This window comes from Salmo trutta, chromosome 27 (genome assembly GCF_901001165.1).
Source record: "Salmo trutta chromosome 27, fSalTru1.1, whole genome shotgun sequence".
NCBI classification, from domain to species: domain Eukaryota; kingdom Metazoa; phylum Chordata; class Actinopteri; order Salmoniformes; family Salmonidae; genus Salmo; species Salmo trutta.
Window position 1 is genome coordinate 41,139,883 of NC_042983.1, and position 17,447 is coordinate 41,157,329.

At 43.8% G+C, this 17,447-nt stretch overlaps 1 protein-coding gene and 1 non-coding gene across 2 annotated transcripts in view; one reads left to right on the forward strand and one right to left on the reverse strand.

Annotated features, from left to right (window-relative positions):
* Positions 1-17,447, forward strand: part of fras1 (Fraser extracellular matrix complex subunit 1) — a 306,477-nt gene that overhangs the window by 36,896 nt on the left and 252,134 nt on the right. The gene's annotated exons all lie outside the window — the stretch shown is intronic.
* On the reverse strand, positions 12,398-12,473 carry trnaa-cgc (transfer RNA alanine (anticodon CGC)). Its single transcript has one exon. It is a non-coding gene; the product is annotated as a tRNA-Ala (tRNA).

A 17,447-nucleotide genomic window follows, 5' to 3' on the forward strand; every position in this document is an offset into this window, starting at 1 on the left:
TGATCTTGGCTTGCTTGTGTCACACCCTGGGTTGATCTTGGGTTGCTTGTGTCACACCCTGGATTGATCTTGGCTTGCTTGTGTCACACCCTGGATTGATCTTGGCTTGCTTGTGTCACACCAGGGATTGATCTTGGCTTGCTTGTGTCACACCCTGGGTTGATCTTGGCTTGCTTGTGTCACACCCTGGGTTGATCTTGGCTTGCTTGGATCACACCCTGGATTGATCTTGGCTTGCTTGTGTCACACCCTGGATTGATCTTGGCTTGCTTGTGTCACACCCTGGATTGATCTTGGCTTGCTTGTGTCACACCCTGGGTTGATCTTGGCTTGCTTGTGTCACACCCTGGATTGATCTTGGCTTGCTTGTGTCACACCCTGGGTTGATCTTGGCTTGCTTGTGTCACACCCTGGGTTGATCTTGGCTTGCTTGTGTCACACCCTGGGTTGATCTTGGCTTGCTTGTGTCACACCCTGGATTGATCTTGGCTTGCTTGTGTCACACCCTGGATTGATCTTGGCTTGCTTGTGTCACACCCGGGATTGATCTTGGCTTGCTTGTGTCACACCCTGGGTTGATCTTGGCTTGCTTGTGTCACACCCTGGGTTGATCTTGGCTTGCTTGGATCACACCCTGGATTGATCTTGGCTTGCTTGTGTCACACCCTGGATTGATCTTGGCTTGCTTGTGTCACACCCTGGATTGATCTTGGCTTGCTTGTGTCACACCCTGGGTTGATCTTGGCTTGCTTGTGTCACACCCTGGGTTGATCTTGGCTTGCTTGGATCACACCCTGGATTGATCTTGGCTTGCTTGTGTCACACCCTGGGTTGATCTTGGCTTGCTTGTGTCACACCCTGGGTTGATCTTGGCTTGCTTGTGTCACACCCTGGGTTGATCTTGGCTTGCTTGGATCACACCCTGGGTTGATCTTGGCTTGCTTGGATCACACCCTGGATTGATCTTGGCTTGCTTGGATCACACCCTGGGTTGATCTTGGCTTGCTTGGATCACACCCTGGATTGATCTTGGCTTGCTTGTGTCACACACTGGATTGATCTTGGCTTGCTTGGATCACACCCTGGGTTGATCTTGGCTTGCTTGTGTCACACCCTGGGTTGATCTTGGCTTGCTTGGATCACACCCTGGATTGATCTTGGCTTGCTTGTGTCACACCCTGGATTGATCTTGGCTTGCTTGTGTCACACCCTGGATTGATCTTGGCTTGCTTGTGTCACACCCTGGGTTGATCTTGGCTTGCTTGTGTCACACCCTGGATTGATCTTGGCTTGCTTGTGTCACACCCTGGATTGATCTTGGCTTGCTTGTGTCACACCCTGGATTGATCTTGGCTTGCTTGTGTCACACCCTGGATTGATCTTGGCTTGCTTGTGTCACACCCTGGATTGATCTTGGCTTGCTTGTGTCACACCCTGGGTTGATCTTGGCTTGCTTGTGTCACACCCTGGATTGATCTTGGCTTGCTTGTGTCACACCCTGGGTTGATCTTGGCTTGCTTGTGTCACACCCTGGGTTAATCTTGGCTTGCTTGTGTCACATTTATTATAATCCTCAACGTCTCATCTTTCAAAATAGATAGTCTTCATAATTAACAGCATTTCCCTCAATCAGACAACAAAAACAGAGCAAAAGTTGAGTAATTACCGGGAGGGATTGGGACAACTTATTGAGGCGTGAGGTGCTCAAGTTCAGAACATCTGTCAGTCAAAACCCATACAGAGCAGTGAAGCACAGAGCCTGAGCTCTGACCTCATCTATAGCATGTTACTGTACAGCCACTGAGCTCTGACCTCATCTATAGCATGTTACTGTACAGCCACTGAGCTCTGACGTCATCTATAGCATGTTACTGTACAGCCACTGAGCTCTGACCTCATCTATAGCATGTTACTGTACAGCCACTGAGCTCTGACCTCATGTATAGCATGTTACTGTACAGCCACTGAGCTCTGATGTCATCTATAGCATGTTACTGTACAGCCACTGAGCTCTGACCTCATCTATAGCATGTTACTGTACAGCCACTGAGCTCTGACCTCATCTATAGCATGTTACTGTACAGCCACTGAGCTCTGACGTCATCTATAGCATGTTACTGTACAGCCACTGAGCTCTGACCTCATCTATAGCATGTTACTGTACAGCCACTGAGCTCTGACCTCATCTATAGCATGTTACTGTACAGCCACTGACCTCTGTCCTCATCTATAGCATGTTACTGTACAGCCACTGAGCTCTGACCTCATGTATAGCATGTTACTGTACAGCCACTGAGCTCTGATGTCATCTATAGCATGTTACTGTACAGCCACTGAGCTCTGACATCATCTATAGCATGTTACTGTACAGCCACTGAGCTCTGACCTCATCTATAGCATGTTACTGTACAGCCACTGAGCTCTGACCTCATCTATAGCATGTTACTGTACAGCCACTGACCTCTGTCCTCATCTATAGCATGTTACTGTACAGCCACTGAGCTCTGACGTCATCTATAGCATGTTACTGTACAGCCACTGAGCTCTGACCTCATCTATAGCATGTTACTGTACAGCCACTGAGCTCTGACCTCATGTATAGCATGTTACTGTACAGCCACTGAGCTCTGACCTCATCTATAGCATGTTACTGTATAGCCACTGAGCTCTGACCTCATCTATAGCATGTTACTGTACAGCCACTGAGCTCTGACCTCATCTATAGCATGTTACTGTACAGCCACTGACCTCTGACCTCATGTATAGCATGTTACTGTACAGCCACTGAGCTCTGACCTCATCTATAACATGTTACTGTACAGCCACTGAGCTCTGACCTCATCTATAACATGTTACTGTACAGCCACTGAGCTCTGACCTCATCTATAACATGTTACTGTACAGCCACTGAGCTCTGATGTCATCTATAGCATGTTACTGTACAGCCACTGAGCTCTGACCTCATCTATAGCATGTTACTGTACAGCCACTGAGCTCTGACCTCATCTATAGCATGTTACTGTACAGCCACTGACCTCTGTCCTCATCTATAGCATGTTACTGTACAGCCACTGAGCTCTGACCTCATCTATAGCATGTTACTGTACAGCCACTGAGCTCTGACCTCATCTATAGCATGTTACTGTACAGCCACTGAGCTCTGACCTCATCTATAGCATGTTACTGTACAGCCACTGAGCTCTGACCTCATCTATAGCATGTTACTGTACAGCCACTGAGCTCTGACCTCATCTATAGCATGTTACTGTACAGCCACTGAGCTCTGACCTCATCTATAGCATGTTACTGTACAGCCACTGAGCTCTGACCTCATCTATAGCATGTTACTGTACAGCCACTGACCTCTGACCTCATCTATAGCATGTTACTGTACAGCCACTGAGCTCTGACCTCATCTATAGCATGTTACTGTACAGCCACTGAGCTCTGACCTCATCTATAGCATGTTACTGTACAGCCACTGAGCTCTGACCTCATCTATAGCATGTTACTGTACAGCCACTGACCTCTGACCTCATCTATAGCATGTTACTGTACAGCCACTGAGCTCTGACCTCATCTATAGCATGTTACTGTACAGCCACTGAGCTCTGACCTCATCTATAGCATGTTACTGTACAGCCACTGAGCTCTGACATCATCTATAGCATGTTACTGTACAGCCACTGAGCTCTGACCTCATCTATAGCATGTTACTGTACAGCCACTGAGCTCTGACCTCATCTATAGCATGTTACTGTACAGCCACTGAGCTCTGACCTCATCTATAGCATGTTACTGTACAGCCACTGAGCTCTGACCTCATCTATAGCATGTTACTGTACAGCCACTGACCTCTGACCTCATCTATAGCATGTTACTGTACAGCCACTGAGCTCTGACCTCATCTATAGCATGTTACTGTACAGCCACTGACCTCTGACCTCATCTATAGCATGTTACTGTACAGCCACTGACCTCTGACCTCATCTATAGCATGTTACTGTACAGCCACTGAGCTCTGACCTCATCTATAGCATGTTACTGTACAGCCACTGACCTCTGACCTCATCTATAGCATGTTACTGTACAGCCACTGACCTCTGACCTCATCTATAGCATGTTACTGTACAGCCACTGACCTCTGACCTCATCTATAGCATGTTACTGTACAGCCACTGACCTCTGACCTCATCTATAGCATGTTACTGTACAGCCTCTCCGTTCCAATTTCGGAGCTTAGTATTGCCATTTTCAACCTGTAAAGGGCTACATGGGAAATGCTTGTCTCAACATATTTTGGGTAACACTTTATTTGAAACCTAGCATCATAGCACATTGTGACACGGTCATAACCATTTCATAATGTGTCATAACAGCTGACATATATTGTCATAACCTGACATAATATGGTTATAACACTGTTATGAAACATACGCTACATGATCAAAAGTATGTGGACACCTACTTGTTGAACATCTCGTTCTAAAATCATGGGCATTAATAAGGAGTTGGTCCCCCCTTTGTTGCTATAACAGCCTCCACTCTTCTGGGAAGGCTTTCCACTAGATGTTGAAACATTGCTGTGGGAACTTGCTTCCATTCAGCCATAAGAGCATTAGTGAGGTCGGGCACTGATGTTGGGCGATTAGGCCTGGTTTGCAGTCTGCGTTCCAATTCATCCCAAAGGTGTTAGATGGTGTTGAGGTCAGCTCTCAGTGTAGGCCAAGTTCGTCCACACCGATCGACAAACCATTTCTGTATGGACCTCGCTTTGTGCACGGGGGCATTGTCATGCTGAAACAGGAAAGGGCCTTCCCCAGAAAGTTGGAAGCACAGAATCGTCTAGAATGTCATTATATGCTGTAGCATTAAGATTTCCCTTCACTGGAACTAAGGGGCCCGAACCATGAAAAACAGCCCCAGACCATTATTCCTCCTCCACCAAAAGGTTACAGTTGGCACTCGGGCAGGTACAGATGGGACAGATGATTTTTTAGCTCTACACGCTTCAGCACTCTCAAGTCATGTTCTGTGAGGGTTTTGTGTCCTACCTCTTCGTGTTTTTGTTCCTAGACGTTTCCACTTCACAATAACAGCACTTACAGATGACCGGGGGCCAGCTTTAGCAGGGCAGAAATGTGATGAACTGACTTCCTGGAAAGGTGACATCCTTAGACGGTGCCACGTTGAAAGTCACAGAGCTCTTCAGTACGTGCCATTCAATTGCCAATATTTGTCTATGGAGATTGCATGGCTGTGTGGTTGACTTTATACACCCGTTAGCAACGGTTGTGGCTGAAATAGCCAAATCCACTAATTTGAAGGGGTGTCCACATACATTTGTATATATAGTATAAATTTAGACCTGTTGTGACATATATTGTGTTATTTTATGGCTGGTTATGATGCCTACAGAAGAGTGTCAAACCCCAGAAAATCTACCACACAAGGTAAAACATTCCATTATACCATAGCCTACCTGTCAACAGTATGTTTATGTTACATAACATTTTATGAAATCATTGTAATTGCGCAAACATTGATGTCAGACATGCACCTACATACCCCAATGCTCTGTTTGCTGATGACTGGGATGAATGCAGGAGCAGATTCCAGGAGCAGGACAAGACACCCTCTTTGTGACTGAGGACTGACGTAAGGGCATGTACGTGATAGGTCAGTTGTATTGAATCTGAGCCACCACACATTACCAGCTAGCTTCTTTCCCAGAGTTGAATCTGAGCCGCCACACATTACCAGCTAGCTTCTTTCCCAGAGTTGAATCTGAGCCGCCACACATTACCAGCTAGCTTCTTTCCCAGAGTTGGGGACCTTTGGACAAGGCTTGTTCAGTTGTTCACGCAAAAGGCTGCATGGAGGTTGAATGTACGACACACACACACACACACACACACACACACACACACACACACACACACACACACACACACACACACACACACACACCTATGTGAACACACACACACATACACACACAAATACACACACACACTGTATGTGAACACACACACACATACACACACAAATACACACACACACTGTATGTGAACACACACACACACACACACACACACTGTATGTGAACACACACGCACACACACACAAACAAAACACAAACATATGTGAAATATGGAATAAAATAACGATTTTCTTTATACATTTTACATGATAATTTTGCTGATATTAAATAATTGTAGCTTTTGGCAGACCCTCTGACACTGACCAAGACAGTGGGAAGATGAATGGACCCGTTTCCACACTTTAGATAGATAGTCATGACGGCGTTCAATACTTTCTGATTACTGGTCTACGCCTCTGGTGATGTTCTCCGAACTCCAGTAATCACATAGTTCTGTCTCTGTCTCTTAGGAGAGTCAAAGAGACTGCTGGTGGGAAGTTTGTCCCGGAACATGGATGAATCCACCATGACCCATTTAGGCTCCTGCTTGTCTTGCAAATTAGCCTTAAGAGGCTGGTCCTGGTGTTGTCCTGGTGTTGTCCTGAGGTCGTCCTGGGGTCGTCCTGGTGTTGTCCTGGTGTTGTCCTGGGGTTGTCCTGGGGTTGTCCTGGGGTTGTCCTGGTGTTGTCCTGGTGTTGTCCTGAGGTCGTCCTGAGGTTGTCCTGGTGTTGCCCTGAGGTTGTCCTGGTGTTGTCCTGGTGTTGTCCTGGTGTTGTCCTGGTGTTGTCCTGAGGTCGTCCTGGGGTCGTCCTGGTGTTGTCCTGGGGTTGTCCTGGGGTTGTCCTGGTGTTGTCCTGGTGTTGTCCTGAGGTCGTCCTGAGGTTGTCCTGGTGTTGCCCTGAGGTTGTCCTGGTGTTGTCCTGGTGTTGTCCTGGTGTTGTCCTGGTGTTGTCCTGGGGTTGTCCTGGGGTTGTCATGAGGTTGTCCTGAGGTTGTCCTGGGGTTGTCCTGGTGTTGTCATGAGGTTGTCCTGAGGTTGTCCTGGGGTTGTCCTGGTGTTGTCATGAGGTTGTCATGAGGTCGTCCTGAGGTTGTCCTGAGGTCGTCCTGAGGTCGTCCTGAGGTTGTCCTGGGGTTGTCCTGGGGTTGTCCTGAGGTTGTCCTGGGGTTGTCCTGGGGTTGTCCTGGGGTTGTCCTGGGGTTGTCCTGAGGTTGTCCTGGGGTTGTCCTGGGGTTGTCCTGAGGTTGTCCTGGGGTTGTCCTGAGGTTGTCCTGGTGTTGTCCTGAGGTTGTCCTGGTGTTGTCCTGGGGTTGTCCTGAGGTTGTCCTGGGGTTGTCCTGGGGTTGTCCTGGGGTTGTCCTGGGGTTGTCTCCTGCCCCCAAGACATAAGACTCCTGAACAGGTAATCCAATGGCTACCTGGACTATCTGCATTGTGCCCCCCCCCCCCCCCAACCCCTCTTTTACACTACTGCTACTCTCTGTTCATCATATATGCATAGTCACTTTAACCATATCTACATGTACATACTACCTCAATCAGCCCGACTAACCGGTGCCTGTATATAGCCTCTCTACTGTATATAGCCTCTCTACTGTATATAGTCTCTCTACTGTATATAGCCTCTCTACTGTATATAGCCTCTCTACTGTATATAGCCTCGCTACTGTATATAGCCTCTCTACTGTATATAGCCTCTCTACTGTATATAGCCTCTCTACTGTATATAGCCTCTCTACTGTATATAGCCTCTCTACTGTATATAGTCTCGCTACTGTATATAGCCTCTCTACTGTATATAGCCTCTCTACTGTTATAGCCTCGTTACTGTATATAGCCTCTCTACTGTATATAGCCTCTCTACTGTATGTAGCCTCACTACTGTATATAGCCTCGCTACTGTATATAGCCTCACTACTGTATATAGCCTCTCTACTGTATATAGCCTCTACTGTTATAGTCTCGCTACTGTATATAGCCTCTCTACTGTATATAGCCTCTCTATAGCCTCTCTACTGTATATAGCCTCTCTACTGTATATAACCTCTCTACTGTATATAGCCTCTCTACTGTATATAGCCTCTCTACTGTATATAGCCTCTCTACTGTATATAGTCTCGCTACTGTATATAGCCTCTCTACTGTATATATCCTCTCTACTGTATATAGCCTCTCTACTGTATATAGCCTCTCTACTGTATATAGTCTCGCTACTGTATATAGCCTCTCTACTGTATCTATCCTCTCTACTGTATATAGCCTCTCTACTGTATATAGCCTCTCTACTGTATATATCCTCTCTACTGTATATAGCCTCTCTACTGTATATAGCCTCTCTACTGTATATAGCCTCTCTACTGTATATAGCCTCTCTACTGTGTGATATTGCCCTATGTTTGTCTTGATATTGTTTGCCCTGTTTATCTCTTGATATTGCCCTGTTTATCTCTTGATATTGCCCTGTTTATCTCTTGATATTGCCCTGTTTATCTCTTGATATTGCCCTGTTTATCTCTTGATATTGCCCTGTTTATCTCTTGATATTGCCCTGTTTATCTCTTGATATTGCCCTGTTTATCTCTTGATATTGCCCTGTTTATCTCTTGATATTTCCCTGTGTTTCTCTTAATATTGTGTGCCTTGCAGTTCACCCCTGAACCATGTCCAATCAAAGATAGTGGCTTCATTGGCTTTGGTTACGTTCCAAATGGAACCCTATTCCTCGTAGTACTGTGGTTAAACCCCAAATGGAACCCTATTCCTCGTAGTACTGTGGTTAAACCCCAAATGGAACCCTATTCCTCGTAGTACTGTGGTTAAACCCCAAATGGAACCCTATTCCTCGTAGTACTGTGGTTAAACCCCAAATGGAACCCCATTCCTCGTAGTACTGTGGTTATACCATTAAATGGAACCCTATTCCTCGTAGTACTGTGGTTAAACCCCAAATGGAACCCTATTCCTCGTAGTACTGTGGTTAAACCCCAAATGGAACCCTATTCCTCGTAGTACTGTGGTTAAACCATTAAATGGAACCCTATTCCTCGTAGTACTGTGGTTAAACCCCAAATGGAACCCTATTCCTCGTAGTACTGTGGTTAAACCCCAAATGGAACCCTATTCCTCGTAGTACTGTGGTTAAACCCCAAATGGAACCCTATTCCTCGTAGTACTGCGGTTAAACCCCAAATGGAACCCTATTCCTCGTACTACTGTGGTCTAAAGTAGTGCCATTTTGGACGCAACCCTTCTCTCCCCCCTTCTCCCAAAAGCCCCATGCGGCGTGGGAAGGATTAGGGAGGTGAACGGAGGCAGAGCCTTCAGGAGGGCTTCTCTGCTAACTGTTCCTAGTCTACAGGACTGGATATGACTGTGTCTGTGTCTGTCAGAGTGAATCGGAGGGGAAGGATTCTCGCTGTGTTGTATTCAAGCTGTCTGCCAAAGAAATACATGTTCTCTATCTATGCTGTCTACAGTGAAGACGAGAGTTTGTTCCACAAAAGACTATCCTCTGTTAACTCAAACTCCTCTTTTCCCTATCTCCTCTCCTCTCCTCTCCTCTCCTCTCCTCTCCTCTCCTCTCCTCTCCTCTCCTCTCCTCACTTCTCTTCTCTTCTCTTCTCTTCTCTTCTCTTCTCTTCTCTTCTCTTCTCTTCTCTTCTCTTCTCTTCTCTTCTCTTCTCTTCTCTTCTCTTTCTCTTCTCTTCTCTTCTCCTCTCCTCTCTTCTCTTCTCTGGTGCTGTCAATCTCATCATGAGACAATACAGAGCAGGATCTATCTGGGTCTGAGGCATGCGAATGAGAGGAGAAGGAGTGGTAAAGGCTTCTCGCTGTGTGTTTGGGTCTCTAGCTGTTCAATGACAAGAGAGAGTTGAAGAGGAGGACACAGCCTACCAAAACACTGTAGCTTACAGGCCATCTGTCTTACACAAGACAGACCCCCACCCACCCGCTCTGCTACTGCTAACAGACTGTCTTACATAAGACAGACCCCCACCCGCTCTGCTACTGCTAACAGACTGTCTTACACAAGACAGACCCCCACCCACCCGCTCTGCTACTGCTAACAGACTGTCTTATACAAGACAGACCCCCACCCACCCGCTCTGCTACTGCTAACAGACTGTCTTACACAAGACAGACCCCCACCCGCTCTCCTACTGCTAACAGAGACTGTCTTACACAAGACAGACCCCCACCCGCTCTCCTACTGCTAACAGACTGTCTTACACAAGACAGACCCCCACCCGCTACTGCTAACAGAGACTGTCTTACACAAGACAGACCCCCACCTGCTCTCCTACTGCTAACAGAGACTGTCTTACACAAGACAGACCCACCCACCCACCCACCCACTCTGCTAACAGAGACTGTCTTACACAAGACAGATCCCTGCTTGGGTCGTTATTATTTTATTTAACCTTTATTTAACTAGGAATGTCAGTTAAGAACAAATTCATATTTACAATGACGGCCTACCCAGACAACACTGGGCCAATTGTGCACCACCCAATGGGACTCCCAATCACAGCCGGTGTTGTGATACAGCCTGGAATCAAACCAGGGTCTGTAGTGACACCTCTAGCACTGAGATGCAGTGCCTTAGATCGCTGCGCCACTCGCCAGCCCTCTTCTCTGCTACTGCTTTCAAAGACTGTCTTTTGTGATAGCTCCCCCTGTCTGGTTGTCTGCCAGAAGAGAGGAGCATTGTAGATGGACGTGGAGGAGTTGGATTTGGGGGGGGGTTGTTTTTGGTTTAGTAGATCCTTGTGAGTCATAGTGCTGGAAAAACTTGCCATTGTGTGTGCGTATCTCTCTCTCTGACTCCTCAATGTCAAAACAGCAGAGCTCTTGTTCAACTCACACTGTACTTGAGACCATCCATATATACATTGCCTTGAGAAAGCATTCACCACCTTGACTTTTTCCACATTTTGTTGCTACAGCCTGAATTTAAAATGGATGACATTGACAATACCCTATAATGTCAAAGTGGAATTATGTTTTTAGACATTTTTACAAATTCATTAAAAATAAAAAGCTGAAATGTCTTGATTCAATAAGTATTCAACCCGTTTGTTATAGCAAGCCTAAATAAGTTCAGAAGTACAAATGTGCTTAACAAGTCACATAATAAGTTGTTTGGATTCACTCTGTGTGCAATAATAGTGTTTAACATTATTTTTTAATGACTACCTCATCTCTGTACCCCACACATACAATTATCTATAAGGTCCGTCAGTCGAGCAGTGAATTTTCAAACACATATTCAACCACAAAGACCAGGGAGGTTTTCCAATACCTCGCAAAGAAGGGCATCTACATTTTTTAGATGGGTAAAATGTTTAAAAGCAGACATTAAATATCCCTTTGAGCATGGTGAAGTTATTATTTACACGTTGGATGGCGTATCAGTACAGAGAGGAAGGACTTTTTAAACCTTAAAACAGTTACAGAGTTTAATGGCTGTGATTGGTGAAAACTGAGAATGGGTCAACAACATTGTAATTACTCCACAATAGTAACCTAATTGACAGATTGAAAAGAAGGAAGACTGTACAGAATAAAAAAAATGCATGCTGTTTGCAATAAGGCACTAAAGTAAAACTGCAAAAAATGTGGCAATGCAATTAACTTTTTGTCCTGAATACAAGGTCTTATGTTTGGGGAAAATCCAATATGACACATTACTGAGTACCACTCTCCATATTTTCAAGCATAGTGATGGCTGCATCATGTTATGGGTATGCGTGTCATTGTTAAGGATTGGTGAGTTTTTCAGGTTAAAAAAATAATCGTAATGGAGCTAAGCACAGGCAAAATCCTAGAAGAAAACCTGGTTCAGTCTGCATCCCACCAGACACTGGGAGATTAATTCACCTTTCAGCAGGACAATAACCTTAAACACAAGGCCAAATCTACACTGGAGTTGCTTACCAAGAAGACAGTGAATGTTCCTGAGTGGCCGAGTTACAGTTTTGATTTAAATCTACTTTAAAATATGTGACAAGATCTGAAAATGGTTGCCTTGCAATGACCAACAATCAATTTGACAAAGCTTGAATAATTTTGAAAAGAATAACGGGCAAATTCTGCACAATCCAGGTGTGGAAAGCTCTTTGAGACTTTCCCAGATAGACTCACAACAGTAATCTCTGCCAAAGGTGCTTCTACAAAGTATTGACACAGGGGTGTGAATACTTATGTAAATTAGATACTGTATTTCTGTATTTCATTTTCAATACATTTGCTCAAATTTCTAACAACATGTTTTGAATTTGTCATTATGGGATATTGTGAGATTAATACATTTTTAATTTAAACTTGAACACAACAAAATGTCGAATAAGTCAAGGTATATGAATACTTTCTGAACATTTTTACATTTTACATTTTAGTCATTTAGCAGACGCTCTTATCCAGAGCGACTTACAGTAGTGAATGCATACATTTCATACATTTTTTCCTGTGCTGGCCCCCCGTGGGAATCGAACCCACAACCCTGGTGTTGCGAACACCATGCTCTACCAACTGAGCTACAGGGAAGGCTGAAGGCACTGTAAGTCTAATTGTCTGCTTTGAAAAGTGGTTCTTATGAAACTACCTCATACTGTTGAATAACTTCTTGTCTGGCTGCGACTTTCAAATATCACGATGTCGACTGCTGCCTATTGAGATACAATATCACTCTAGATAGTCTGTGTGTTTACACAGAGAAACCTGAGTCAGAAGACCTTTCCACAGAAACGGATTTCTTGTGAGAGAGAGAGAGATTACATGACTAATTGGTAGACAAAGTACTTGACGGTAAAAGCAACAAAGAGGTTTGTCAGATGCAGTTAAATAGAGGTGAATAAAATGTCAAGGCAACCTTCCCAAAGAGATGTTTAGCCCCTATGGAACAGGTGAATGGACTATAAAACAACGGTAGATCGAATTCCTGTGTATAAACAATAGACTAATAGCATTTTGAAATAAGTTTATTCAAATGTTATTAAGTTAAACTGAGTGTGGCTTCTTATGTCTCTGAACTGGGGTGAAGCCTGGGCTCTTATTACCATCTCAGTGTAGGATCTCTGTACTGGGGTGAGTCCTGGGCTCACTGCCGATATGGACTTATTACCGTGGGAGGCCGTTCCTTCTCTTGCTAGAACAAAAGTGGTACCTGCTGCGTGCCAGCCCGGTAGCAACACACCTGCCATTTCTAAATGTATAAATAGGGCATTTCCTTTCTACATCCAATGGTTAAATATCATGATCCAGTCACACTTCATATACAACGTAGGCTATGGGATGGTAGCTAGCTAAATGCACAGACGCAATGCACATAACATTTAAATACTTCCTCCAAGCTAGCTAACCACTTACAGTATATTGACGTTGTAATTCAATCACAATGCATTAATTTCCACGAAACAGCTGCCTGTGGTAGCTGCTGAGTTAGTTCAGAGTCCTTAGCTAGTTACAGTATGTTGTGCTAGCTAGCGAAATATGCTAACTCTGTTCAGAGGTGTTAAGACTGTCGGCAGGCAAATGTTTGACAATCTTACCGGTGTGTCTGCTCTGGTAATCTTTATGATCTAAATGGCAAAACTGATCCTAGATCAGCATTCCTACTCTGAGATGCCTTTGTACAGTCCAAGGACTCCCTGAAGCCTAAAATCTCCATGTGTTGTTTGTAAGGGGCGGCAGGGTAGCCTAGTGGTTAGAGCGTTGGGCCAGTAACCAAAAGGTTGCTAGATCGAATCCCCAAGCTGACAAGGTAAAAATCTGTCGTTCTGCCCCTGAACAAGGCAGTTAACCCACTGTTCCTAGACCGTCATTGTAAATAAGAATTTGTTCTTAACTTACTTTGGATCGGTGTCCCTTCCACCGGACGGTTGAGCTAATGTAGGCTAATGTGATTAGCATGAGGTTGTAAGTATCAAGAACACTTCCCAGGACATAGACATAGCTGATATTGGCAGAAAGCTTAAATTCTTGTTAATCTAATTGCACTGTCCAATTTACAGTAGCTATTACAGTGAAAGAATACCATGCTATTGTTTGAGGAGAGTGCCAATTTTGAACATGAAAAGTTATTAATTAACAAATTAGGCACATTTGGGCAGTCATGATACAACATTTTGAACAGGAATTCATTGGATCAGTCTAAAATTTTGCACATACACTGATGCCATCTAGTGGCCAAAATCTAAATTTCACCTGGGCTGGAATAATACATGACGACCTTTATGATCTAAATGGCAAAACTGATCCTAGATAAGCGTTCCTACTCTGAGACGCCTTTGTACAGTCCAAGGACTCCCTGAAGCCTAAAATCTCCATGTGTTGTTTGTAAGGGGCGGCATCAAAGATGATGGTACAAAAAAAAAATCAAAAAGAACAGTTCTTTTTTTCTTTGTATTATCTTTTACCAGATCTATTGTGGAAATATTCTACTACATTCCTTTCGCATTTGTTTCCTTTCAAATGGTATCAATAATATCTATATCCTTGTTTCAGGGCCTGAGCTACAAGCAGTTAGATTTGGGTATGCCATTTTAGGCGAACATTTAAAAAAAAAGGGGCTAATCCTTAACTGACTTGCCTAGTTAAATAAAGGTAAAATAAATAAATAAATAATCGTTGGAGGAGTCAGAGAGTATAACCACAGTTATTTGCAGGGATCCTGTTGTGGTTGATAATACAGCGACAGGAGGAGTACATACATTTCTGAAAAGATACTACACCATGTTTTCCTCTGTCACGACCTCTTGAACACAACGTTTCTCACACAAATAAAAAATACAAAAAACCCTGTTTAGGACACACACTGTGCTTTAAAGCCTCTCTTTAATCTTAGCGGTCAGACAACATAGCCAAGATGAACGTCTGAAGCATTGGGTAGCCGCGGTGTGTTAGAGATCACCTGCTGGGTGTGGATGGACAGTGGCTGTTCGAATGGTTCAACTTGTACAATCATCAGGAAATTAACAGAAAATTAGGGCCTATATATATATTCATTGTTTTTATATATATTTTCCTTTATTATTTTCACCTGAACCCTACTTCCAGCTTATACATACTATTCGGAAAGTATTCAGACCACATGACTTTTTCCACATTTTGTTACGTTACAGCCTTATTCTAAAATTGATTAAATCGTTTTTTTTCTTTATAAATTTACACACAATACCCCATTACGATAAAGCAAAAACTGTATTTTTTTTTTACATTTCTGCAAATGTATTGCAAATAAAAAACTGAAATATCACATTTACATAAATATTCAGACCCTTTACTCAGTTCTTTGTTGAAGCACCTTTGGTAATGATTACAGCCTTGAGTCTTCTTGGGTATGATGCTACAAGCTTGGCACATCTGTATTTGGGGAGTTTCTCCCATTCTTCTCTGCAAATCCTCTCAAGCTCTGTCAGGTTTAATGGGGAGCATTGCTGCACAGCTATTTTCAGGTCTATACAGAGATGTTCGATAGGGTTCAAGTACAGGCTCTGGCTGGGCCAGTCAAGGACATTCAGAGACTTGTCCTGAAGCCACTCTTGCGTTGTTTTGGCTGTGTGCTTAGGATCGTTGTCCTGTTGGAAGGTGAACAATAAAATACAACAATTGATAAAGAAATGAACTACAAATACACTATACAGTTCAAGATAGGGAATGTCGTAAAAATAATTAGTATTCTACTTTCTATTGATAGGCTAATTGACATCATAAATAAATACTATCAGAAGCTTCTAAAGCCATGACATCATTTTCTGGAATTTTCCAAGCTGTTTAAAGGCACAGTCAACTTAGTGAATGTAAACTTCTGAACCACTAGAATTGTGATACAGTGAATTATAAGTGAAATAATCTGTCTGTCAACAATTGTTGGAAAAATGACTTGTGTCATGCACAAAGTAGATGTCCTAACCGACTTGCCAAAACTATAGTTTGTTAACAAGAAATAAGTGGTTGAAAAACGAGTTTTAATGACTCCAACATAAGTGTATGTAAACTTCCGACTTCAACTGTACATCTTCATATATAAGGAACTGGAACACAAAAGTACTCAAAAGCACAACATTAGGTAGGAATCAACATGGTAGAGATAAAAACACAGCAAACAGAGGACATAGAAGGCACAGTATGGGGGTATGTGAGGGTGTATACAGTATGGGGGTATGTGAGGGTGTATACAGTATGTGGGTATGTGAGGGTGTATACAGTATGTGAGGGTGTATACAGTATGTGGGGATGTGAGGGTGTATACAGTATGTGGGTATGTGAGGGTGTATACAGTATGTGGGTATGTGAGGGTGTATACAGTATGTGGGGGTGTATACAGTATGTGGATATGTGAGGGTGTATACAGTATGTGGGGGTGTATACAGTATGTGGATATGTGAGGGTGTATACAGTATGTGGGTATGTGAGGGTGTATACAGTATGTGGGTATGTGAGGGTGTATACAGTATGTGGGGGTGTATACAGTATGTGGATATGTGAGGGTGTATACAGTATGTGGGGGTGTATACAGCATGTGGATATGTGAGGGTGTATACAGTATGTGGGGGTGTATACAGTATGTGGATATGTGAGGGTGTATACAGTATGTGGGGGTGTATACAGTATGTGGATATGTGAGGGTGTATACAGTATGTGGGGTGTACAGTATGTGGATATGTGAGGGTGTATACAGTATGTGGGTATGTGAGGGTGTATACAGTTTGAGGGTGTATACAGTATGTGGGGGTGTATACAGTATGTGGATATGTGAGGGTGTATACAGTATGTGGGGGTGTATACAGTATGTGGATATGTGAGGGTGTATACAGTATGTGGGGGTGTATACAGTATGTGGATATGTGAGGGTGTATACAGTATGTGGGGGTGTATACAGTATGTGGATATGTGAGGGTGTATACAGTATGTGGGGATGTGAGGGTGTATACAGTATGTGGGTATGTGAGGGTGTATACAGTATGTGGGTATGTGAGGGTGTATACAGTATGTGGGGGTGTATACAGTATGTGGATATGTGAGGGTGTATACAGTATGTGGGGGTGTATACAGTATGTGGATATGTGAGGGTGTATACAGTATGTGGGTATGTGAGGGTGTATACAGTATGTGGGTATGTGAGGGTGTATACAGTATGTGGGGGTGTATACAGTATGTGGATATGTGAGGGTGTATACAGTATGTGGGGGTGTATACAGTATGTGGATATGTGCGGGTGTATACAGTATGTGGGTATGTGAGGGTGTATACAGTATGTGGGGATGTGAGGGTGTATACAGTATGTGGATATGTGAGGGTGTATACAGTATGGGGGTATGTGAGGGTGTATACAGTATGTGGATATGTGAGGGTGTATACAGTATGTGGGTATGTGAGGGTGTATACAGTATGTGGGTATGTGAGGGTGTATACAGTATGTGGGTATGTGAGGGTGTATACAGTATGTGGGTATATGAGGGTGTATACAGTATGTGGGTATGTGAGGGTGTATACAGTTTATGGGTATGTGAGGGTGTATAC